The sequence below is a fragment of the Lissotriton helveticus genome, chromosome 12, assembly GCF_964261635.1.
Source record: "Lissotriton helveticus chromosome 12, aLisHel1.1, whole genome shotgun sequence".
Classification (NCBI taxonomy): domain Eukaryota; kingdom Metazoa; phylum Chordata; class Amphibia; order Caudata; family Salamandridae; genus Lissotriton; species Lissotriton helveticus.
The window spans coordinates 874,244,301-874,270,643 of record NC_136073.1 but is presented as its reverse complement, the minus strand read 5'-3'; the positions used below and the strand labels follow the sequence as shown (position 1 = coordinate 874,270,643).

General features: G+C 49.0%; 1 long non-coding RNA gene across 4 annotated transcripts in view; it reads right to left on the bottom strand.

Moving 5' to 3' along the window:
* The window catches only part of LOC144799789 (uncharacterized), a 625,907-nt gene that overhangs the window by 249,224 nt on the left and 350,340 nt on the right, over positions 1-26,343 (bottom strand). For 2 of the 4 annotated variants that reach the window (XR_013603870.1, XR_013603871.1), the window contains exon 3: positions 8,166-8,309. The exons of the other annotated variants lie outside the window; for them this stretch is intronic. This is a non-coding gene — a long non-coding RNA (uncharacterized LOC144799789). The remainder of the gene's footprint in view (positions 1-8,165; positions 8,310-26,343) is intronic. 4 annotated transcript variants of the gene reach the window in all.

Below are 26,343 nucleotides of genomic sequence, written 5' to 3'. Positions count from 1 at the left end.
GAATTGTGGACAATTCCCCGGTTTAGCGGTAAGCTGTTACATATTTTATGAACTAGCTGCCTCCCCTCACTGAGACTGATCATTGGGTCACCTCGTACGACTCTACTTACCAGGTTCACTTGGCTATGCCTATAATTCGGACACTTGCCACCACGCGGCATTGCACATATTCACTCTCATCGCCGAAGGTCTCATTCTCACCAATGATGTGCACTGGGTCACTTTGCATCTATTAATCTCTTGCATCTATTAATCTCAGCCGGTCCTGTCTGTAACACGGACACCATGCACCGTTGCTTTAATCTTTTTAATTGACCGCATCGCCGCGAAGTCCACGCAGCTCTCCCATTAACCCACCCTCACTTTTCCACACTACGACTAATGTGAATTGCACCATTTGCTGTTTCTTAATAAACCCCTACTGACTCTATCACCTTGATTCGGTGCTACCAACAGGGACAACAGTTTCACTGTGTTCCTTGACGCTACAATTGGATATATGTGGTTATTCACAGCTCCATATTAATACAATCACAGGCTGAAAAGTAGTAATTCATGGTATACAATATACTCACACATTTTTAAGACTATTGAATGTAAGCATGGCATATCTTAACTGTTTTTGTATTTTGTGGAAATTTTCCCCTTCGTTCCCTACAGGTGTTCTGTTAACAGGGCATCCAAGTAATCATTTTTTCTTTTCCCTTCCCTCCGTAGGCTATTAAGGCTTATCTTAGGCATAAATTCATGTCCTGATGATGATTCGCTTGATCTAAAAATAGCGAATGGAAACGCCGTCGACACTCCTTTAACGCCTTATACTATTACAAAAAGACTAATTTGATTGTAAAGGTGTTATGGTTCATTTTTTCTGTGACACTTTGACAAAATTGTATTGGAAGTGTCACAAACCAACGGCTTCTTGCCTAAAAAGCCCCTTGTGTTTTGTTTTTACGTAACTGTGTAAGTGTGTACTGTGGGTCACAGGCTTGTGTCCCACCGTGTAATATTGTAATATTGTCTTACGAATTTTTTACATCAATACACTTTAGACCCTCGCCCGGCTGGGCTGGTATATTTACCAAATATAGCTTCGATTGTGTCTATATTTTATTGTTTTTCTTTAAATTACTTTTTGCAATGGACCACTGTTGTTAACAAAGTACTTTCCCAAGGTCCATGGCTGCATCCTTTGGGTCCCCTTGTTGTCTAATCGCCTCGTATCCAAGCTCTTAGAGCCAGAGCCCAGTCAAAAGATCAGGGCTTGATCCATCACCGTTTTTTAGCTCACTACACCATCCCAGTTCAGAACCTGGCTATATGCAAATTAGTCTGTCCCTGACCCAGTGCATCATGGGAACAGGGCAGACCAAACTACCAAGCCAATTCTTTACAGGAAAGGAAACAAGCTTCCAGGGACCGGTTTCTGGCATTGCAGCCGTCTTCGGCCCGGCTTGCTTGAATCCTGACGGTGCAGTGAGCAAGGGACTCATGTCTGAGCATACCCTGCCACTCCTATAGTGGCCAAAACGATTCAGAAAAGGGGGTGGTGATGGACAGAGCATCTGAATTAAACAGAACACTCATACCCAGTCAAAAGATCAGGGCTTGATCCATCACCGTTTTTTAGCTCACTACACCATCCCAGTTCAGAACCTGGCTATATGCAAATTAGTCTGTCCGTGGCCCAGTGCATCATGGGAACAGGGCAGACCAAACTACCAAGCCAATTCTTTACTGGAAAGGAAACAAGCTTCCGGGGACCGGTTTCTGGCATTGCAGTCGTCTTTGGCCCGGCTTGCTTGAATCCTGATGGTGCAGTGAGCAAGGGACTCATGTCTGAGCATACCCTGCCACTCCTATAGTGGCCAAAACGATTCAGAAAAGGGGGTGGTGATGGACAGAGCATCTGAATTAAACAGAACACTCATACCCAGTCAAAAGATCAGGGCTTGATCCATCACCGTTTTTTAGCTCACTACACCATCCCATTTCAGAACCTGGCTATATGCAAATTAGTCTGTCCCTGGCCCAGTGCATCATGGGAACAGGGCAGACCAAACTACCAAGCCAATTCTTTACTGGAAAGGAAACAAGCTTCCGGGGACCGGTTTCTGGCATTGCAGCCGTCTTCGGCCCGGCTTGCTTGAATTCTGATGGTGCAGTGAGCAAGGGACTCATGTCTGAGCATACCCTGCCACTCCTATAGTGGCCAAAACGATTCAAAAAAGGGGGTGGTGATGGACAGAGCATCTGAATTAAACAGAACACTCATACCCAGTCAAAAGATCAGGGCTTGATCCATCACCGTTTTTTAGCTCACTGCACCATCCCAGCTCAGAACCTGGCTACATGCAAATTAGTCTGACCCTGGCCCAGTGCATCATGGGAACAGGGCAGACCAAACTGCCAAGCCAATTCTTTACTGGAAAGGAAACAAGCTTCCGGGGACCGGTTTCTGGCATTGCAGCCGTCTTCGGCCCGGCTTGCTTGAATCCTGATGGTGCAGTGAGCAAGGGACATGTCTGAGCATACCCTGCCACTCCTATAGTGGCCAAAACGATTCAGAAAAGGGGTGGTGATGGACAGAGCATCTGAATTAAACAGAACACTCATACCCAGTCAAAAGATCAGGGCTTGATCCATCACCGTTTTTTAGCTCACTACACCATCCCAGTTCAGAACCTGGCTATATGCAAATTAGTCTGTCCCTGGCCCAGTGCATCATGGGAACAGGGCAGACCAAACCACCCCCACTTTTTGAATCGTTTTAGCCTCCACAAGTGTGGCAGGGTATACTCAGATGTGAGTCCCTTGCTCACTGCACCATCATGATTCAAGCACGCCGGGCCGAAGACAGCTGCAATGCCAGAAACCGGTCCCCGGAAGCTTGTTTCCTTTCCAGTAAAGAATTGGCTTGGTAGTTTGGTCTGCCCTGTTCCCATGATGCACTGGGCCAGGGTCAGACTAATTTGCATGTAGCCAGGTTCTGAGCTGGGATGGTGCAGTGAGCTAAAAAACGGTGATGGATCAAGCCCTGATCTTTTGACTGGGTACGAGTGTTCTGTTTAACTCAGATGCTCTGTCCATCACCACCCCCACTTTTTGAATCGTTTTAGCCACCACAAGTTTGGCAGGGTATACTCAGATGTGAGTCCCTTGCTCACTGCACCATCAGGATTCAAGCAAGCCGGGCCGAAGACGGCTGCGATGCCAGAAACCGGTCCCCGGAAGCTTGTTTCCTTTCCAGTAAAGAATTGGCTTGGCAGTTTGGTCTGCCCTGTTCCCATGATGCACTGGGCCAGGGTCAGACTAATTTGCATGTAGCCAGGTTCTGAGCTGGGATGGTGCAGTGAGCTAAAAAACGGTGATGGATCAAGCCCTGATCTTTTGACTGGGTACAAGTGTTCTGTTTAACTCAGATGCTCTGTCCATCACCACCCCCACTTTTTGAATCTGCCTCATGAGTGGCTGGCCTGTGTACAAGCTCTTAGAGCCAGAACCCACCCTTGGCTCGGCTCTGGCTCGGCTCGCTCCTTCTCGTCTCTGCCCTGCCTCATGAGTGGCTGGCCTGTGTACAAGCTCTTAGAGCCAGAGCCCACCCTTGGCTCGGCTCTGGCTTGGCTCGCCCCTGCTCGTCTCTGCCCTGCCTCATGAGTGGCTCGCCTCGTGTCCAGGCTCTTAGAGCCAGAGCCCACCCTTGGCTCCGGCTCTGGCTCGGCTCGCCCCTTCTCGTCTCTGCCCTGTCTCATGAGTGGCTCGCCTCGTATTCAAGCTCTTAGATCCAGAGCCCACCCTTGGCTCCGGCTCTGGCTCGGCTCGCCCCTTCTCGTCTCTGTCCTTCCTCATGAGTGGCTCGCCTCGTATTCAAGCTCTTAGATCCAGAGCCCACCCTTGGCTCGGCTCTGGTTCGGCTCGCCCCTTCTCGTCTCTGCCCTGCCTCATGAGTGGCTCGCCTCGTGTCCACGCTCTTAGAGCCAGAGCCCACCCTTGGCTCCGGCTCTGGCTCGGCTCGCCCCTTCTCGTCTCTGTCCTTCCTCATGAGTGGCTCGCCTCGTATTCAAGCTCTTAGAGCCAGAGCCCACCCGTGGCTCGGCTCTGGTTCGGCTCGCCCCTTCTCGTCTCTGCCCTGCCTCATGAGTGGCTTGCCTGTGTACAAGGTCATGGAGCCACAGCCCACCCTTGGCTCGGCTCTGGCTCGCCCCTTCTCGTCTCTGCCCTGCCTCGTGAGTGGGTCGCCTCGTGTACGAGCTCTTAGATCCAAAGCCCATCCTTGGCTCGGCTCTGGTTCGGCTCGCCCCTTCTTGTCTCTGCCGTGTCTCATGAGTGGCTTGCCTGTGTACAAGCTCTTAGATCCAGAGCCCACCCTTGGCTTGGTTCGGCTCGCCCCTTCTCGTCTCTGGCCTGCATCATGAGTGGTATGCCTGTGTACAAGGTCTTAGGGCCAGAGCCCACCCTTGGCCCGCCTCTGGCTCGGCTCTGGCTCGGATCGCCCCTTCTCATCTCTGTCCTGCCTCGTGAGTGGCTCGCCTCATGTACAAGCTCTTAGAGCCAGAGCCCACCCTTGGCTCGGCTCTGGCTCGGCTCGCCCCTTCTCGTCTCTGCCCTGCCTCATGAGTGGCTGCCCTGGGTACATTCCCTCTCTGCACCAGTCTCCTCGTCCACAGCATTCCTGCGGCCTCGCGTTCGGCGGGAGGACGGACGCGCGGCAAGAGTTTGTTTTCTGTTCTGGCAGCAGGACGAATGGTATTCCTCAGTCGAACAAAAACCCCTTTGAAAAGCGGCGCTAATTAATAACAGCAAAGACAGAGGCCGCCTTTAATCGGGAGCCGAGCGGCGTGCGAGCCGCGGATCTACAAAGGGCGGCCTCGGTCGAAGCGCCTAGAGGCGCTGGAGCCGCGGATCTACAAAGGGCGGCCTCGGCCAAGGTGCCTAGAGGCGCTGGAGCCGCGGGCGCAGACCAGCGGTAACGCTCGGGGGTCCTGGGACTTGCACACGAGCCTGCCCAGCACAGAGGGGCACAGCCGGGTGTAACAAGGAAGTCCGCGTGGGCAATGTCTGGGTGGGCAGAAGCACCGGAGGAGCGACGATCCCCCCCATGACTGGCCACAGGAAAGCCTGCATGGGCACAGATGCCCCCTGGCCCCGCTGTCAAGAGTGGAGTGTAAGTGAGTGCAAACAGGCTCAGACACAACTTGTGGCAACAGGATGCTCGGGGTGGGCACGTAAAGAGCCTGCCACGACTGGCATCAGTGCACCCTCCGTTGGCGGGGCAGCCACGACTGTTGAGAGAAGAGTGTAGGTGGCAAAGACAGGCCGAGCTGGCACTGGGAAGCGTTGAGTTTAAGGGAGACTCAAGGGCTCAAGCACCCTGGCGAAAGCAGGACTGCAGAGGTGGGCACAGACCCAGCCAGAGTTGGTGTAGGATAACTCCGGGTGGGCACAGACCCAGCCAGAGCTGGTGTACGATAACTCCGGGTTGGCACAGACCCAGCCAGAGTTGGTGTAGGATAACTCCGGGTGGGCACAGACCCAGCCAGAGTTGGTGTAGGATAACTCCGGGTGGGCACAGACCCAGCCAGAGCTGGTGTACGATAACTCCGGGTTGGCACAGACCCAGTCAGAGCTGGTGTAGGATGACTCCGGGTGGGCACAGACCCAGCCAGAGTTGGTGTAGGATAACTCCGGGTGGGCACAGACCCAGCCAGAGCTGGTGTAGGATGACTCCGGGTGGGCACAGACCCAGGCAGAGCTGGTGTAGGATAACTCCGGGTGGGCACAGACCCAGCCAGAGCTGGTGTAGGATGACTCTGGGTGGGCACAGACCCAGCCAGAGCTGGTGGAGGATGACTCCGGGTGGGCACAGACCCAGCCAGAGCTGGTATACGATAACTCCGGGTTGGCACAGACCCAGCCAGAGCTGGTGTACGATAACTCCGGGTTGGCACAGACCCAGTCAGAGCTGGTGTAGGATGACTCCGGGTGGGCACAGACCCAGCCAGAGTTGGTGTAGGATATCTCCAGGTGGGCACAGACCCAGCCAGAGCTGGTGTAGGATGACTCCGGGTGGGCACAGACCCAGCCAGAGCTGGTGTAGGATAACTCCGGGTGGGCACAGACCCAGCCAGAGCTGGTGTAGGATGACTCTGGGTGGGCACAGACCCAGCCAGAGCTGGTGGAGGATGACTCTGGGTGGGCACAGACCCAGCCAGAGCTGGTGTACGATAACTCCGGGTGGGCACAGACCCAGCCAGAGCTGGTGTAGGATAACTCCGGGTGGGCACAGACCCAGCCAGAGCTGGTGTAGGATAACTCCGGGTGGGCACAGACCCAGCCAGAGCTGGTGTAGGATGACTCTAGGTGGGCACAGACCAAGCCAGAGCTGGTGTAGGATGACTCTGGGTGGGCACAGATAATCCCATCCAGCCAGGACTGGGCGAGGTGGGCCCTGATGGGCACCTCCATGGTACACAATGAGTGAGCTACAAACCCACTGTAAGTTCCAGGTAAACCCACCATAGGCCTTCTGCTGTCAGACAGCTTCGGCTGTGCGGCAGGCGAGTCCTAAAGACGAGGGGGCTAATTTATGAGTCCTTCGCGCTGCAGTTGCGTCACTTTTTGTGATTCTGCGGCAGAGTAAAAATTGCGCCACGTTGCACCAGATTTACAAAGTGATGCATCTAGGCAGATGCGTCACTTTGTAAAACCCTGCGCCACATTATACATGCGATACAAAAGGGGGATGATGGACGGAGCATTTGAACAAATCAAACACTCACCCCCAGTCAACTGATCTGGGTTTAAGTGTTTGATTCAGATGCTCCGTCCATCACAACCCCCTTTTGTACTGCTTTTGGCCGCCATAAGTGTGGCAGGGTATGCTCAGACGTGAGTCCCTTGCTCACTTTGCCACTGGATTCAAGCAAGCCGGGCTGAAGACGGCTAGAATGCCAGAAACCGGTCCTCGGAAGCTTGTTTCCGGTCCAGGGAAGACATGGCTTGGCAGTTCGGGCTGGACTGTTCCCATGAGGCACAGGGTCAGACTGATTTGCATATAGCCATGTCTGAACTGGGGTGGCAGAGTGAGCTAAAGAACGGTGATGGATTAAACCCAGATCTTTTCGACTGGGTGTGAGTGTTTGATTGATTCAGATGCTCCGTCCATCACCACCCCCTTTTGTACCACATTATACATGCGTCAGGTATAATGTATGCAGGGTGGGCATACCCCCATAATAAAGGGTAGCAGAAGTGGCACAGTGAAATCTCTGAGATTACACTTCACCAATTCTAGGATGCCACTGCGTCAAAATCTTATGCCTGCCTCACAGCAGGCGTGAAACTGACGCAGGCGCCTTTAACACAGGACTTACCCACGATTAATGATGCATTCCTAGAGTAGCATCCCTTTTGCGACACACTCCAGCAACGCGTCATTACTGCACCTACAGATACGTCTGAAATACTGACAAATTGGTAAATCCTGGCGACATGGAGCACCGTACAGTAAATACGGCACATCTATGGTGTCGCAGGGAGGGCGCACTGAAAAGTGTTGCATCGCAGTTTTCTCGCAGTGATGCAACACTTTTCATAAATGAGGCCCGAAGTGTTCCTAAGCACTTTTCAATAGCTGGGATCAGAACATGGTGGGAGTTGTGGGGAAAAAAAGCACAAAAGGCAATTAATATAGAATACACTTACAAATAAGGAGATTTTATACCAGTGTGGTATCTATGAAAGCTGGGAAGGGCTGGGGCAGACATAGTCACATGCCGGCAACAATATAATTAATAATTAAAGTATTCCTAGTCTAGATCGTCTGTCACCCAGCACTATCAGCTATTCAAAGACCCTATCTGCCTTTTCATTAATAATTAAACGATAGATTGCTAAATTGCCAGTATTTTACTGACCAGGGTTGCATTTTGAGGAAAAAGCCGGTAAAATAATTCCAGTAGTTTTTTTACGCTTTGTGACATAAAGTTAAAATAGAAATTACAGTAAGAAATCACTACACAAGTTCTTTGGAGTTGTCTAAAATACTTCTGGATCTTTGAAGGAAACGAGGGAGAACTTCCAGGCTGAAAAAGAATGCATTGAATTTTACATACATTTAAATATAGTAACCAATAGACACCAACGGCGTACAAGAATGATCGCACCTCACACAAAGTTCCAACAAATGATCGCCCTGTGCACTGCATTTCCGGTATATGTCCGTCGTTCGGTCCCACTGTCCAGCAGAAATTTAATCAAATAGTGAGTTGAATAGTGCAACTGGAAATATAGTAGTCCACAGAGATCACCTATGTATTTCAAAAATATATTTATTCTTTCCTTAATTCATATCCATGAAAACATTTTCTCATATAAAAGATGAACATGGCATCTGAAACATGATATGTATCAAGGTATCATCTTAGAGAGACTCTTCCCAGAATATTATTTAACAGGACAAGTATGTAGCCTGGATAGACTCTATCTGATGTTAACACTCATCCAACAAAATCTATAAATCATTTGGATTGATTTCAAAATAAAGAATCTCCGGACCATGAGTGTATAATAAATTTGAGCCCTGAAGAAGTTCAACACCTGTTTGAACGAAACTCGTTGACTGGATGTTCTTTTGTATCAGAAAATGTTTTTCTTCTATAACTCTTCTCTCATGTGTCTCCTCTCTACTCTATGCTCTACCTCCATACATTAATACTACTTTGGGGTATTTTCAAAACACAATACTCTCAACAAAACCCCATAACTCTCCAATTACTTCTAGTACCTAGGATACTATGACACTATACTGCATGGAACTCACACTTCTCAATATACTATGCTTCATTGATACCACTACTCTTTTACACAATGTATTATTCCCTTTGTCACTTATTATACCTCACTATGAAACAAAGTATTCATTTCCTTCTGTACTGTTTGCTTTATAAAATGTCAATAAAAATTATTATCAAATCAAAATAGAGAGAGAGGACTAGGTAAGCCAGTCTGGATCCCCTTGGTTATATATAGTAAATCAATAAGGACTAGCTACGTTGTGTTAGAATGACTCAATAGGTACGCCTGTTGACAAACCATTCGGTTTGGTCATGAAGCCCTCACCCACCAACCTAGTGTGCAGTGTTGGTGAATGTGAAAGTGAAAGTTTTAAAAGCTATACAGTGGGTCCCAGTGCCCGAGGGTGTATTGATAAACTTTAATACCTGGGCCCCTGTTAGCAGCTAAAAAGGCAAACGGACGCGGTGGAGGGAATTATGATCTCCTGCGTCCTATGTGCTTTTAAAACTTTCACTTTCACATTCACCCTGCACACTCAGAAAGTATACCAGCTCCTCAGTAATCTGGAGTCGCAGCACACCCGGGACACATTCGGTGTCACTGTGGTGGGCCCGATGATGAAGCATGCCACCAACTAGGTTGGTGGGTGAGGGCTTCATGACCAAACCGAATGGTTTGTCAACAGGCGTACCTATTGAGTCATTCTAACACAACGTAGCTAGTCCTTATTGATTTACAATAAAAATGATTAAACATTTTTTTTAAATGCGACAAATCTTTGTAAATATGGCACATTTCTCATGTCTTCCTTTCATGCAAGCGGTACAAAAGGGGGTGGTGATGGACGGAGCATCTGAACCAATCAAACACTCACACCCAGTCAAAAGATCTGGGTTTAATCCATCACTGTTCTTTAGCCCACTCTGCCACCCCAGTTCAGACATGGCTATATGCAAATCAGTCTGACCCTGTGCCTCATGGGAGCAGTCCAGCCCGAACTGCCAAGCCATGCCTTCCCTGGACCGGAAACAAGCTTCCGAGGACCGGTTTCTGGCATTACAGCCGTCTTCAGCCCGGCTTGCTTGAATCCAGTGGCAAAGTGAGCAAGGGACTCACGTCTGAGCATACCCTGCCACACTTATGGCAGCCAAAAGCGGTACAAAAGGGGGTGGTGATGGACGGAGCATCTGAACCAATCAAACACTCACACCCAGTCAAAAGATCTGTGTTTAATCCATCACCGTTCTTTAGACCACTCTGCCACCCCAGTTCAGACATGACTATTTGCAAATCAGTCTGACCCTGTGCCTCATGGGAACAGTCCAGCCCGAACTGCCAAGCCATGCCTTCCCTGGACCGGAAACAAGCTTCCGAGGACCGGTTTCTGGCATTACAGCCGTCTTCAGCCCGGCTTGCTTGAATCCAGTGGCAAAGTGAGCTGCACTGCATTGCATGAAAAGTTAGTAAATCTACTTCTTATTTTTTAAAGCACTGCCCTGAAGTGATTGTGAATCTGTGTGGCTTTGTTAATAGGTCATTGCATTTTAACATTTCTGATGTGATTTAGGCACCTACAAAGATCTTTGTGAACCCAGCAAATTAGGGGGTATAATAGCATATGATAAAAGTGGTGGTTAAAGCTCTTCATGGAGAGATCTGTGTGCAATCATCACAGGTCTGACGCATCATTAAACAGTACAGAGGGTTAATGGGCCTTCTGCACATTCACCTCACACACTTGCATTTTATTCAGATAGCTCTGAGTGTTACTGTTTTTATTGCAGAGATACATAGTTATCAATGTTATTAGTCTATATAGAAAGATGCATCTGATGTTTTTACAGTGCAGGTGTATATCACGCAAAAAGAGGTTGGAAATCATGTGTTATCTCTTAAGCACCTCCCTCAAACGCGGCTGTGAAAGCAAAGCACACTCAGTGTTGGCACTGCTCAATGCCTACCGAGTGCAATACTTCTATTGGGAGTACTGCCACTTACTTCTCAGGATGGATACAATGCCTCTATTGGGAAAGTACCAGCACTTATCAGTCAAGATACATTATTTCTAAAGGAAGATTACCAGCACTTCTTACTGGAACGACTTTCATCTAATGGGTGATGTATTTATTTGAAGTTTTATATAGCACGAACATGACCAGAGAGGGCATCAGAGTGCTTTACAAATGATCAGGGTGAGAGAAACAGGAAAGGCTGACAATAATAAAATATCAGAACTTCTAAGCAGGGATGCAATAGTTCTAATAGGCGAGTACTGGCACTTCTCATGCGGGGTGTTGAAGGACATTAATGCCCACTTCAGAGGAAATACTATTTTTCTCCATACCAGCATCCTAGGGTGCTAGGTTAGGTTACCAGAGGGCTCCGTATCACCATGTTTGGCCTTTGGCATGAATTGAACAACATTATGAATTCTGGAAGCTGTAGCTCTGGTTAACCTCAAGTTGGACAAGTTGGAGACAGAAACCTGGGCTGGAATACTGTACCCTTGATTGCACAGTGGAGAAGTTTGGCTCAATGGTTAGAGCGGCAGACCCAGATGCAGAGGTCTAGCCCGGGACCAGGGTTCAATCCCCGCCTCGGCGGTCTTGGGCTCAAAAATTCCACGGACCTGATATTTCTCGCCTCGGTGCCTATTCCAATCATGGAGTCCCACTCTGCAACTCTGGGCAATGGCTTGCTTAATCTCCACAACGGCCCCCACAACGCTAAGGACGCCTGGCCTCCACCTTGGGGGTGCCCAGGAGTGGACACCTCACAGGAAAAGCCAGGATGGGTTCCACAGCGGTATGAATACAAGCGCCTTGAGACCCTTGCGGGTGAGTAGAGCGCTATACAAGTATCAATTTTACAGTCATCTGGTAATCTATAGGGTAAGTGATTTGATGGCAATGAGGCAGAAAAGAAGTGAGACAAGATTGGTACAGGGAGAGTCATACTGAGGAGAAGAGGCCTGAATGAGTTTCAAAATATCCCTGTTCACAACCGATATGGTTGGATGAGCTCTTGACTGACATTGAGGTGAGCGGAAGCAGCAGCGTTTGCCTGGTGATGGTCACCTGGGATTTTCTAGAGGTCGGGCCTGAGAAACAAGGCACTGGCATTAAAACAGGAGTTCAGTTCAGGTGTGTGGTAGATGAAACTAGCTCAGGATAACTGTGGTTTCAGCAGCTCAGATATCCATAACTACTGGATTCTGAGAACATTGAAAACGTGGGGTGCTCACTGGACAATTATTTGGGAAGCTACTTGCCCCTTTTTTCTGGAACAATGCAGGTTTTCACACAATCCGCCAACAGATAAAGAGGGAACCTCTTTAGTGTCACCCTTAGTGAATCCAGGAACATCCCCCATCTCTCCGTCCATGAAGTTTTTGATCAGGGCAGTCTTCACCTACATCAAAGATTTAGAACAGAACTTTGGCTAGGAGACAGGATTAGGGCTGCATTATGCCATAAGGCATCACCTTCTCTAAACATTTTCTCACTAAGGAGCATATTTCCAAGGATTTAATGCCGCTGTAGTGCCAATTCTTTTACGTCACAGCAGCTTTTTTATCGCCATATTTCCAAATTTCTGTAAAGTCCACTCAGCGGCCTGTTTCTAGCGTTAACGTTCATTTTTCACAGCAACACTTCGGTTAGCGTGACTTACCGAAAATAAGATGTAAGGTAGGCTGTCTGAGGAGTCACATACGACTTGGATTCTGCACCGGATGGCCATGTCGCAGTGGAGCTATCGTTGCTGGGGGAGTGTTCAGGGGAAGTGTTGGGATCCCATCTCTGAGTTCGATCGTGCATCGTCGCCGCCACATTCAGCGCCTTCTGCCGCTCTTGAATAATCTGCTCCAGATTGGTGGTGGCTTGTAGTAGTGGCGGGGATGCATGCTCCTCCTACGCCTCCCACTATGACTGGCTCCGCGAATGACAGCTTGTTGTGCAGACTCCCTGGCGGCCAACAGATTCCAGCCCGGTCCAGACCTGTTCAGCGGCATCAAAAAATCATATGTTACCATCTGAGACTACTTGCAGCCTTGCCGGAAAGAGGAGGAAGTACTTGATGCTCAACTCTCGGAGGCATCGCTTAACCACTAGAAACAACCCAGATGCCTCTGCACCCCAGTGGCGTAGTCACGAAAAAGTACTGTATCTTTATCCACTTTCATCCCTCCCCCGGTGTGCGTACCTTCCTCAGGGCAGTGTCACGATCCCTGTAGGAGGCAGAAGACTTAGGGTCTAGGACCAGTCCCCGGTGGCAGACGGATTGCCGGCACTCGATGGGCCCACTCCGCAGAAAAGAATGGGGAGAGCGCACCTGCTGGCAGTAGGTCACCCAACCATGCCTCAGTATATGTCACTGCATCAACTCCTTCTGCTTCCTGGGACAGACTCACCACCCACAGATTGCTCCGCCGGGAGCGGTCCTCCGCATCTTCCGCTCTTCGTTCTAGTGACTTCACACATGCCATTAGCTCCTGTACCTCCAATGCTGCGGTCTGGGTAATAGGATGGACTTCGTCCAGATCTTACTCAATGGCTCATACCTTGCCAGTCAGCTTGCGATGATGTGCGCACTCCTGGGTGAAGTCGACTGTGATTTTGTTGTTTCGGCCTTCAAGGGAAGTGAATGTTTGTTTGAGGGAGTTACCTATTTTTTCCACAGTCACGAGTATAGAGTCTAGTTTGGAGTCCAGGGTGTCCGCTGTCACCTGCCCTGGCTGCCAGCGACCCCCAGCCACTCGGTCAACTGACATGGAGGAGCGGGCAGGTGTGGATGCCGCCCCTGTGTGCAGGCGGCCCATTGTGTGCCAGACGCCCAGGGACTATGTATGACCTACAGTGCAGGAAAATGTGGCTAGCCGGCCCCTCTCCTCCAGCCATGCTAGCCAGGAATCTTCGTTTGGGCGGCACCAATGGAAATTCCCCGTACACCCAAGAGCACACTAACAGAGGGCAATGAAGGCAGCGCTACTCCGTCACCTCCTCCAATCTAACTGTGAGGAGGGGATTCTGTGTTCCCCAGTGCCCCAGCGATTAACAGCAGATCAAGCTGTGCGCCCAAGGGCCTGGGCACGAACTGACCCCTGTACCCCTGGCACCCGCCGACACCAAGAGCCGATATCAGTGACTAGAGCCAATTAGTGGAGTCCCCCACCAGTCTTGTTCGATGACCTAGGTAATGTGGGTCCACCGCAGTGCAGGGATTACTCATGGCACAGTGTGCACCATCCACAGGCGCTAGGCCTGGGCCAGATACGACCCTCGGTCCTCCTCCGCTCCCTGTCCCACCTTCTCACCTTCTCATCACCTGGACATAGGCACCGGGGCTCAATCCACTGCGCTCTTTCCGAATCTGTGACTCAGCCAGCAGGAGCCTCATTCAGGCCGGATTTCACAATCCAGGGTACAGCAGTCACTGCCGAGTCCACTGAGGAACCTCCCGATGCAGGTGATGCAACAGGGCCCTCTTAGGTGCGTAGTTGTGGTTCTCCCACCACACAAGTTCAGCACAGCTCAGAAGCCTTACCCTCTACATCATCCAGGCAGCGCCACCTCCTCTGGCATGTGATGCAGAGAGGCGCGGCCCACCATCAGCCATCTCCTCTGTGCACCCCAGTGTAGTGGTGGCGTGTGTTATGCAATGCAGACTTCCGCATGACGGTGCGCAGGAGGACCTCTACACGTTCACAGTTCCAAGGGGTGCTAGGCAGTCTTCTCACACAGGTCAGCAACGTATCTCCATCTGACCTTCCAGACTTCCCCACAAAGAAAAGGCGATTTCCGATGCCTCAATGTCTACCGCCGCAGCCCACAGGCTTCTGCCTGACGCAGCCCACTTATATCGTCAGGCTGCAACAACTCCACAGCACTGGTGCCTACCACTCCGGGTCTCAGACGTAGACCCAGCGAGGTCCCCAGGCCCCGGGGACTGTCCACTCTTCCAGGCATCAGCCGCCATGGTGTTGCAAGAATGGCGCAATTAAAAGTGCTGCATCACTGTTTTTTCCCAGCAATGCACTACTTTTCATAATGAGGCCCTGATTCTGCATTTCCTCTTCCCCTGGACTCTGGCTGGTCATCCTGGCTGTTGGGGGGCGGGGGGTTTGGGGAGGGATTGTAGACCTGTGCTGAACTTGGTCCAGGCTGCTTCATTCTGCATTCGGGTGTTTTTGTTGTTTTTTTCCTTGGAGGTGTATTTGTAAGCTCATTTTGCCTCTAGACCCTGAACAGTGACATTGGGCTGACTAACGTGAATTTTTTTTCCGCTAATTGGCCAGCTGTCACTTTTTTAACGCTAACGCGTATTTTCCTATCACCTTGACGCTCGTGTTAGCAACCATTTTCCCAGTTGCTAGCTGATCCCAACGCCATGTAGAGACGTCTTGTAAATATGTCGCAATGGCGATTGGCAGTAGTAAAAAAATATTACGCTAAGTAAAGTCAAAACTGCTTAGCGGCAATTCTTGTTTTTCCAGTGAAGGGGTTATTTATGGGCCTACCAGTCTGGAATCTAAATACAGATGCTCTATTCATGGAACAGCATGTGATGTACATGTATGGTGTAAATAGGTTAATTTACAGTGCAAATGTCAGGAGTTGTTGGGGATTCCATTTTTCATAGGATGTTGTATCTTTGAAGTATCTTGGGTTTGGCTCAGATGGTATCACCAACATATCTGGGGTCTGATGGACCCCAGGTCTTGGCTTTGTACATGACAATCATGGGCAGGCACTACACCAGAAATGATGGGGAATGACTGACCGGAGAAAAGAAATGGTCCATGCTGCCGAGTCAATCTAGGGTCAATAAAGTCAGTCTCTACACGCTGCTAACCCTAGGTTGCATGACAATGATCCACTCCAGAAATTGCTCTCCTATCTTCTGTCTGACCAGGTTAATTTATGCCTCTAAGTAAAAAAAAAGAAAAAGAATGAGAGAGAGAATGACGAGAATTCAGGTTCCTGCCTGATGGGAGCAAGCTCGGCAGAAGTTTGACTTCTCCACCGCCAGGATATTATTTAGGGTAATACGAGACCCGCTCTTTGGCACCCCTGTTCTCAGAGGCCATAAAGGCAGTCACAGCAACAGGGAGTAAACAAGGCATTAGTTGCTCTGTTTACTTTCTTCAGTTCCTTTTCCTTCTCCTTCCATTATCCCCTCAGCAGCCAATAAAAGGGTCTTGAGAAGGTGGTACAAGCGGCCAACCCAGCGACCTCCAAGAGCGTTTGATTTCTCGTATGCTACCACCCAAAACACTACAAGAAACAAGGGATTTGCGGGGCAGTGGAAAAAAGGAAGAAGAAAAATGTCTCCTCGCCGCTGATAGTACCAATGAACCTGTCGAGGATTTTAAGAATCGAAAATCTTGGTCCTCTGCCTTCTACCACTCAAGCTAAGAATTACAACACCTTCCCTGCGCAGGATTCATTTAAAACCCGTCCGTGGAAGGCTCCATGTGGCGCAGCTCCAAAGAACCCATGAGAGAACTTCATGAAGATCCTTTCATGGGATGCTCTGCTCATCACCTTTATATCAGCACCTGGAGGTAGCATGGCAGAGGTTCTTCCGGTAGACGCCCTACGTAAGGCCTCTCCTTGCACTCCTAGCTGGTGCCTCGGTGTCACCCGTGGGTGTCAGACAACGAGGTCTAAATGGTTTTGGTGAAGACTCTCAGACACTTTGGAGAACAGCTTCTGTATCAACTCTTCCTGACTTAAGATTTAAGGCTGTCTTAAGCCACCAAACACAGTAATGGTTTACTTTTCCATCTCTCCAGGCAGTGTTCAGGCACAAAAGACATTCTTTAGACAGTCTTAATCAGGAAAGAAAGTGTTAAGTCTTACTTATTACTAAATGAATGCTATTTTAAGAGAGAGGAAACCAAGCCATGGAGCCTTAAGACCATGGTAAATCAGGCAGAGTCTTTATTAAACCAAGCTCATTGGCTCTAGTACATAGGGCACTGGATGGATGTGTGCCAGATAGACCCACCAAGGTCATCTAACTCTAGAAGATCAACCACACACCTTCTGATGGCTCCGGGAATCAACTAGCTGTCCAACCTGCTACCGACAAGCCCTCTGGAGGAACAGCGGCAATCCCCCTGCACCTTGGGCTTGAAGAAAATGACCTAGGGCCATATGTATCAACATACCCTTTTGCGATTCCTAAATAGTGATTTTTAAGGAATCGCTATTTAGAAATCGCAAAATGGTATGTATGAAGAAAATCGCTATTTTTTAGCGATTCCTTAAAATTCCTTAATTGCGATTAGCAAATTGCTAATCGCAATTAAGGAATAATTTCCCATTCATTTCTATGGGCCAGTAGGCCCATAGGAATGAATGTGAAATTATTCTCAATTTGCGATTCGCAATTTGCTAATCGCAAATTGAGAATAATTTCAAGGGTGCAGGGGTGACTCAAGAACACCCTGCTGCACCCCTGAAAATGACATGTGTGTGCATATGGCGCACATACATGCCCTAAGGGCATGTATGAGCGTCATATGGCACCTTTGGTTTTTAAAAAAAATGCTTTTTGAAAAGAATTCGCAACTTACCACCAACTAGAAGTTGGTGGTAATTTGCGATTCCTTATGGGCATTTAGGAAGTTTTTTTTCCTTGATACATTGCATTTAAGGAATCGCAAAATTTTCAATCCCCTAAACGCAATCGCAAAATAAGGAATCGCAAAATTTGCGATTCCTTATTTTGCACGCAGATTTCCTTAATACATACCATTTTGCCAAATTGCATTCGCAAATGCTGAAATTCTGCGAATTTCGGCGTTTGCGAATGCAATTTGGCTTGATACATATGGCCCCTAATCATGGAGCCTCTGGGACTCCTCAGATTTAGGCCTTTGGAGCACGCAAGAGATGCGACCACCAATCATCCAAGAGGGACATAATTTGACATAGATGATTTTTTTTAAAAGCTCCACCGTAAAAGATTACATTGTATGAAACAGGAATCAGTCTAAAGGAAGCCAAGGCAAGGCTCCATCCCCAATTCAAGCCTCGAGACCCCGGTATGTGCTGCGACTATACTGCCTTGGATGCGGCTGCTTTGCACAAACCGAACCGGATGCGAAGAAAAGAGGGGAAAAACGATATTTCAGGCAGAAAATAGCACCATAGTCCTTCAAAGCTGAAAAATGAAACAGAAGCTGTGTTTTAACTTCAGCTCCTCGTATTTGTGCAGCTGGCAGCATTTTTAGCGGCAGCCATGAATCTGAGCAAGTCTGTGGTTAGGCCTGTGTATGAAAATATATATATATTTATATATATATATCTACATAGACATCTACCACGGACGGGTCCAGGTCTGGGGTCTGAATGTCAGATTCCAGGCGCTGCCTCTGTAATTCCGCTTCCAAATAAAAAGGCCAACTATTCCCGGCTGCCAAGTCACTTATTCCTGCGGCTTCCAGAGACTGGAATGCGAAAAATTACACAGTGGCTGCCAGATCATAAGCCGGTTAATGGGGGCTTCAAAACATTTTAAAGAGGCCACAATGTGAGCCTGTTATTTGTGAGCTTTTATTAAATTCAGTGAAAAGGCTATGTTTGACACATTGTTCTTCCGATAACTTATTTCTGGTTCTGCATCTGCTAATATACATATATATATATATTTATAGAGAGAGAGAGAGAGGGAGTGAGAGAGAGAGATATACAAACCTTTTCACTGAAAAAATCAACTGTTAAAGTGAGGTTTCATAGATAGGTGAAAATTTCAGTGCCGAAATAACATTTTCGAATCATAAAACCATTGACATTTTTGTAGTTATCTCTAGTAACTGTAACCTGTGCCCTAAGGTAACTATAACTCATGCCCTTGCCATGAACAGATAATGAACCCGCATATTACATCACAAATGACAAGAAATAAAGCAAAATGACAGAGCGCTGACAGTTGAAGAGAGACAGAAAAAGAGACAGAGAGCATTTTAGGGAGCAGAGGTAACCATACATCAAGGTCTTTATTTTTTAACAAAGCCTGTAATAACTTTCTACAACTGTCTCTAATTTTCTTATTAATGTGTAGTTCTAAATTCACTAATTATCTATAGAAAGAATATGAGATTGGTTCCCTTCTATACCATATAGGAGAAAGTGCCCTCTGCCATACATTACTGGACACTGCAATCACCAGAAGCTGTGTGATCAAACACAGGAACAAGGCCGAATGCAGAATGGCACATACTCATGATCATGTGTACGTTGTATTTTGATGCTACACAATATGGACCTTCTTGCATGAGGAAAAAGCACACTTGAGGGAGAGAGCAACAAAATGGAGCGCAGAAGCAGTGGAGTTTGGTGGTGGAGAAACACACAAGAGAGGGAGACCGCAATATGGAGAGTGGGTATTTGGTGGTGAGGAAAACCACACATGCACTCTCATGGGATGCTCAACTAAAGAGAAAAAAGTAGTTCCCTAATAGTGATCATGTAGGTAGTTGGTGGAGGTTTGTACCCTTTAATTCTGCAATGATTTATTTGGAAAAAAATATATATCCAAGAGATGTGTTGCGTTGGAGAATAAATAATTTCTTTATTGTCTTGTATGCACAGGTTAATGATGCAAAAGAACAACAGCCACCATGTGTTTTGCCCAAAGGCCAATTGGCCAGGGGTTTTTCAGTTTGGTGACAGGTTAAACCAGAAGAGGTAGAATGGTGGTGGTGCCCCACTGTTAGATTTTCTAAGGTGCAGTGGCGGCCCCTGCCTACCTAAAGTGGTAGGACGGCCATGGGTGGAGAGGGCGATGGGTTGGGGAGGGGGAGAAGGGGAGAAATAAAATATACGTACAAAAAAATAAAAGAATTGTCTGCTGCGCTCCGCTCTTGCTGTAACCTCGCTGCTTCTCTCATCGCCGCCAGGCAAGAAGGGGATAGCCCTTGGGCACAGGCTCCACACCCAATCCTCACAGGATAACAGCACCAGGATTGGTCTGAGCTGCCTTGTTTGCCGCTCATACAGTTCATTGGTGCCTGTGCTGCTTCTCCAACCCAGCAGGGCTGCAGAAACACAAGTCATGTGTGTTGGCCGGCCTAGGACGGCCAGCCAAGCACACATGCGCACTTATGAGTGCCAGTACTCCTCCCTCCCTCGGCCTGACCCGCCCTATATGTATTGTATTGCAGGGCTCAGACAGCATACATAAAATGATAATAACATTGTTTTATTATCATTTTATTCTTTTCCTGCTGGCATGGGCTGTGGGGCGATGCTACTCTGCCATTACAGAGGAGCTGTCCTTGCTAAGGTGACAGTATAAACCAGTAGAGGCAGGATGGAGGTGGTGCCTCACTGTTGGATTTTGTGAGTACAGTGAGAGGATAAATCAGAGGAGACAAGATGGTGGCTACGCCTCACTATTAGAGTTTGATGACGGGATAAACCAGAAGAGGCAAGACGGTGACTGAACCACACTGTTAGATTTTGTGAGTTTGGTGCCAGGATAAACAGGAGAAGCAGGGTGGCGGAAGCACTTCAGCGTTAGATTTTTTGAGTCTGGTGGCAAGATAAACTAGAAGATCGGCAAGATGGCGGCTTTACCTCCCTGTTAGACTTTGCAAGTGAGGTGTCAGGATAAACAGAAGAGGTAAGATGGCGGCTTTACCTCACTGTTAGACTTTGTGAGTTTGCTGTCAGGATAAACAGAAGAGGCAAGATGGCGTCTGCAACTCACTGTAAGACTTTGTGAGTTTGGTGTCAGTATGAACAGAAGAGGTAAGATGGTAGCTGCGACTCACTGTTAGACTTTGTGAGTTTGGTGTCAGTATGAACAGAAGAGGTAAGATGGCGGCTTTACCTCACTGTTAGACTTTGCGAGTTTTCTGTCAGGATAAACAGAAGAGGCAAGATGGCGTCTGCGACTCACTTTAAGACTTTGCGAGTTTGGTGTCAGTATAAACAGAAGAGGTAAGATGGCGTCTGCGACTCACTGTTAGACTTTGCGAGTTTGGTGTCAGTTGACAGTATAAACCAGAAGATCGGCAAGATGGCGGCATTACCTCACTGTCAGACTTTGTGAGTTTGGGGTCAGGATGAACAGAAGAGGCAAGATGGCGACTGCGATTCACTGTTAGACTTTGCACGTTTGGTGTCAGGATAAACAGAAGAGGAAAGTTGGCGGCTGCGACTCACTTTTAAATTTTGTGAGTAAGAGAGCAAGGTGATCGGCAGGCGAGTGACTCGGGGACACTGACAGAGGCGGTTAGAAGCACAGTTGTTGGGGAATCCTGGGAAAGGCATATTTAAATTTATCGAGGGCCCATTGTTGTACACACCACTAAAAGTGCTTATAAATGTTTTGCATTGTGTGACATTCAACACAACTTCTAACCGGGAATATATAAACATTTCTGTGTGCAAAAAGACTCACACTTGCCGTTTTTCGCTGAAAACGATTCCATATAGAACTGAGCAAACTGGGTAAAGTGAGGTCAGCTTGTAGTGTCGTCAGAAGTCACAGGGCGATGGCTCACCTCTGTGTGCCATTGAGGAGGGCAGTCAGAGACAGCAGCAGAGGCAGGGAAGAAAGCTTGCATCCATCTCTCTCTTCCCATCCCAGGGACAGAAAATCGCTTCCTCCTGGCAGCGGTTTGCACATTCCTGAAGGTCTGCTTCCATTTATTTATTCATGGTTTTATTCCCACTAGCGCGCATGTGGCCTCTGGCCTGCCTAACACCAACATCTTACGGGTGGGCCTCCCCACAACAGACCACCCTTTCAACAGCAACCGGCAACTCTTAGCCTCAATTGGATTTTTATATACTTGCTTTTAAAATAGGTATATAGCACGTGGTAGGTAATGCCACAATTGACAGTGTTTTGCAGGAAGGGTAATGGTAACTTCACTTTTCCAGAGCAGCAGTAGCATTCAATGACTGCTATCCACAGCATTTAGACTCCCTTTAGTATGTGGGTGGCCATCATAGGTGGTCGGGTCTTATGTTAAGTACCAAGCCAAGAGTCCTTTGAATTAATTCTGCCTTTAAAACAACTTTAGTAATAACTCTGTGCAGCAACAACACTGCAAATCTGTAATTCATTTTGCCTGATAATACACTACCTCAGAAATATAATGTGGCACAGTAACTTTGCGTTTTAAGGAGGTTGTATGAAACACCAATAATTCCCTGAGCATTCCCTACAGTCTTCCCCCACATATCATTCTCCAGTGTGTCCCTAGAGCGGTGTACGGGGGTCTCACTTTCTTTTCCAATGAGTCCCTAGAGCGGTGCACTGGGGTCTCACTTTCTTTTCCAATGAGTCCCTAGAGCGGTGCGCGGGGGTCTCACTTTCCTTTCCAATAAGTCCCTAGAGCCGTGCACGGGGGTCTCATTTTCTTTTCCAATGAGTCCCTAGAGCGGTCCACGGGGGTCTCACTTTCTTTTCCAATGTGTCCCTAGAGCGGTGCACGGGGGTCTCACTTTCTTTTCCAATGAGTCCCTAGAGCGGTCCAAGGGGGTCTCACTTTCTTTTCCAATGAGTCCCTAGAGCGGAGTACGGGGGTCTCAATTCCTTTTCCAATGTGTACGTACAGAGGTGTATGGGGGGGTCTCACTTCTTTTTCCAATGTGTCCCTTGAATGGTGTACCGGGATCTGACTTCCTTTTTCAATGTGCCCCTGGAGCGGTCCACGGGGTCTCACTTTCTTTTCCAATGTGTCCCTAGAGCGGTGTACAGGGGTCTCACTTCCTTTTCCAATTAGTCCCTAGAGCGGTGTACAGGAGGCTGGCTTTCTTTTTCAATGAGCCCCTAGAGTGGTGTACAGCTGTCTCACTTCCTTTTCCAATGTTCCCCTGGAGCGGTGTACGGGGGTCTCACTTCCTTTTCCAATGAGTCCCTAGAGCGGTGTACAGGGGGCTCACTTCCTTTTCCAATGAGTCCCTAGAGCGGTGTACGGGGTCTCACTTTCTTTTCCAATGAGTCCCTAGAGCAGTGTACAGGGTTCTCACTTCCTTTTCCAATGAGTCCCTAGAGCGGTGTATGGGGGTCTCACTTCCTTTTCCAATGAGTCCCTAGAGCGGTGTACGGGGGTCTCACTTTCTTTTCCAATGAGTCACTAGAGCAGTGTACAGGGGGCTGGCTTTCTTTTCCAATGAGTCCCTAGAGCGGTGTACGGGGGTCTCACATTCTTTTCCAATGAGTCCCTAGAGCGGTGTACGGGGGTCTCACTTCCTTTTCCAATGAGTCCCTAGAACGGTGAACAGGGGTCTCACTTTCTTTTCCAATGAGTCCCGAGAGCAGTGTACAAGGGGCTGGCTTTTTTTTTCCAATGAGTCCCTAGAGCAGTGTTCAGGGGGCTGGCTTTCTTTTCCAATGAGTCCCTAGAACAGTGTACGGGGGTCTCACTTTCTTTTCCAATGAGTCCCTAGAGCAGTGTACAGGGGACTGACTTTCTTTTCCAATGAGTCCCTAGAGCGGAGTACAGGGTTCTCACTTCCTTTTTCAATGTGCCCCTAGAGCGGTGTACGGGCGTGTAACTTTCTTTTCCAATGAATCCCTAGAGCAGTGTACAGGGGTCTCACTTTCTTTTCCAATGTGTCCCTATAGCCGTGTATGGGAGGCTCACTTCCTTTTCCAATGAGTCCCTAGAGCTGTGTACAGGGGGCTCACTTCCTTTTCCAATGTGTCCCTAGAGCAGTGTACGGGGGTCTCACTTTCTTTTCCAATGAGTCCCTAGAGTGGTGTACGGGGGTCTCACGTCCTTTTTCAATGTGCCCCTGGAGCGGTGTACGGGGGGTCTCACTTCCTCTCCAATGAGCCCTAGAGCGGTGTACAGGGGGCTGGCTTTCTTTTGCAATGAGTCCCTAGAGCGGTGTAGCGCCGTCTCACTTTCTTTTCCAATGTGCCCCTGGAGCGGTGTACAGGGGTCTCACTTCTTTTTCCAATGTGCCCCTGGAGTGATGTACGGGGGTCTCACTTCCTTTTCCAATGAGTCCCTAGAGCGGTGTACAGGGGGCTGGCTTTCTTTTCCAATGAGTCCCTAGAGCGGTGTAGCGCCGTCTCACTTCCTTTTCCAATGTGCCCCTGGAGCGGTGTACAGGGGTCTCACTTCCTTTTCCAATGTGCCCCTGGAGCGATGTACGGGGGTCTCACTTCCTTTTCCAATGAGTCCCTAGAGCGGTGTACAGGGGGCTGGCTTTCTTTTCCAATGAGTCCCTAGAGCGGAGTACAGGGTTCTCACTTCCTTTTTCAATGTGCCCCTAGAGCGGTGTACGGCTGTCTCACTTCCTTTTCCAATGTGCCCCTGGAGCGGTGTACGGGGGTCTCACTTCCTTTTCCAATGAGTCCCTAGAGCGGTGTACGGGGGTCTCACTTCCTTTTCCAATGAGTCCCTAGAGCAGTATATGAGGGTCCCACTTCCTTTTCCAACGAGTCCCTAGAGCGGTGTACCGCTGTCTCACTTCCTTTTCCAATGTGCCCCTGGAGCGGTGTACGGGGGTTTCACTTCCTTTTCCAATGAGTCCCTAGAGCGGTGTAAGGCTGTATCACTTCCTTTTCCAATGTGCCCCTGGAGCGGTGTACAGGGGTCTTACTTTCTTTTCCAATGAGTCCCTAGAGCGGTGTAGCGCCGTCTCACTTCCTTTTCCAATGAGTCCCTAGAGCGGAGTACAGGGTTCTCACTTCCTTTTTCAATGTGCCCCTAGAGGGGTGTATGGGAGGCTCACTTCCTTTTCCAATGAGTGCCTAGAGCGGTGTACGGCTGTCTCACTTCCTTTTCCAATGTGCCCCTGGAGCGGTGTACAGGGGTCTCACTTCCTTTTCCAATGAGTCCCTAGAGCGGTGTATGGGGGTCTCACTTCCTTTTTCAATGAGTCCCTAGAGCGGTATACCGGGGTCTCACTTTCTTTTCCAATGAGTCCCGAGAGCAGTGTACAGGGGGCTGGCTTTCTTTTCCAATGAGTCCCTAGAGCAGTGTACAGGGGGCTGGCTTTCTTTTCCAATGAGTCCCTAGAGCGGTGTACGGGGTCTCACTTTCTTTTCCAATGAGTCCCTAGAGCAGTGTACAGGGGGCTGACTTTCTTTTCCAATGAGTCCCTAGAGCGGAGTACAGGGTTCTCACTTCCTTTTTCAATGTGCCCCTAGAGCGCTGTACGGGGGTGTAACTTCCTTTTCCAATGAATCCCTAGAGCAGTGTACAGGGGTCTCACTTTCTTTTCCAATGTGTCCCTATAGCCGTGTATGGGAGGCTCACTTCTTTTTCCAATGAGTCCCTAGAGCTGTGTACAGGGTGCTCACTTCCTTTTCCAATGTGTCCCTAGAGCAGTGTACGGGGGTCTCACTTTCTTTTCCAATGAGTCCCTAGAGTTGTGTACGGGGGTCTCACTTCCTTTTCCAATGTGCCCCTGGAGCGGTGTACGGGGGTCTCACTTCCTTTTCCAATGAGTCCCTAGAGCGGTGTACGGGGGTCTCACTTCCTTTTCCAATGTGCCCCTGGAGTGGTGTACGGGGGTCTCACTTCCTTTTCCAATGTGCCCCTGGAGCGGTGTGCGGGGGTCTCACTTCCTCTCCAATGAGTTCCTAGAGCAGTGTACAGGGGGCTGGCTTTCTTTTGCAATGAGTGCCTAGAGCGTTGCAGCGCTGTCTCACTTCCTTTTCCAATGTGCCCCTGGAGCGGTGTACGGGGGTCTCACTTCCTTTTCCAATGTGCCCCTGGACCGGTGTACGGGGGTCTCACTTCCTTTTCCAACGAGTCCCTAGAGCCGTGTACAGGGGGCTGGCTTACTTTTCCAATGAGTCCCTAGAGCGGAGTACAGGGTTCTCACTTCCTTTTTCAATGTGCCCCTAGAGCGGTGTACAGCTGTCTCACTTCCTTTTCCAATGTGCCCCTGGAGCGGTGTATGGGGGTCTCACTTCCTTTTCCAATGAGTCCCTGGAACGGTGTACGGGGGTCTCACTTCCTTTTCCAATGAGTCCCTAGAGCGGTGTATGGGAGGCTCACTTCCTTTTTCAATGTGCCTCTAGAGCGGTGTACGGCTGTCTCACTTCCTTTTCCAATTAGTCCCTAGAGCGGTGTATGGGAGGCTCACTTCCTTTTTCAATGTGCCCCTGGAGCAGTGTACGGGGGTCTCACTTCCTTTTCCAATTAGTCCCTGGAGCGGTGTACGGCGGTCTCACTTCCTTTTCCAATGAGTCCCTAGAGCGGTGTACAGGGGTGTCACTTTCTTTTCCAATGAGTCCCTAGAGCGGAGTACAGGGTTCTCACTTCCTTTTCCAATGTGCCCCTGGAGCGGTGTATGGGGGTCTCACTTCCTTTTCTAATGTGCCCCTGGAGCGTTGTACGGGGGTCTCACTTCCTCTCCAATGAGTCCCTAGAGCGGTGTACAGGGGGCTGGCTTTCTTTTGCAATGAGTCCCTAGAGCGGTGTAGCGCTATCTCACTTCCTTTTCCAATGTGCCCCTGGAGCGGTGTACGGGGGTCTCACTTCCTTTTTCAATGTGCCCCTGGAACGGTGTACGGGGGTCTCACTTCCTTTTCCAACGAGTCCCTAGAGCCGTGTAC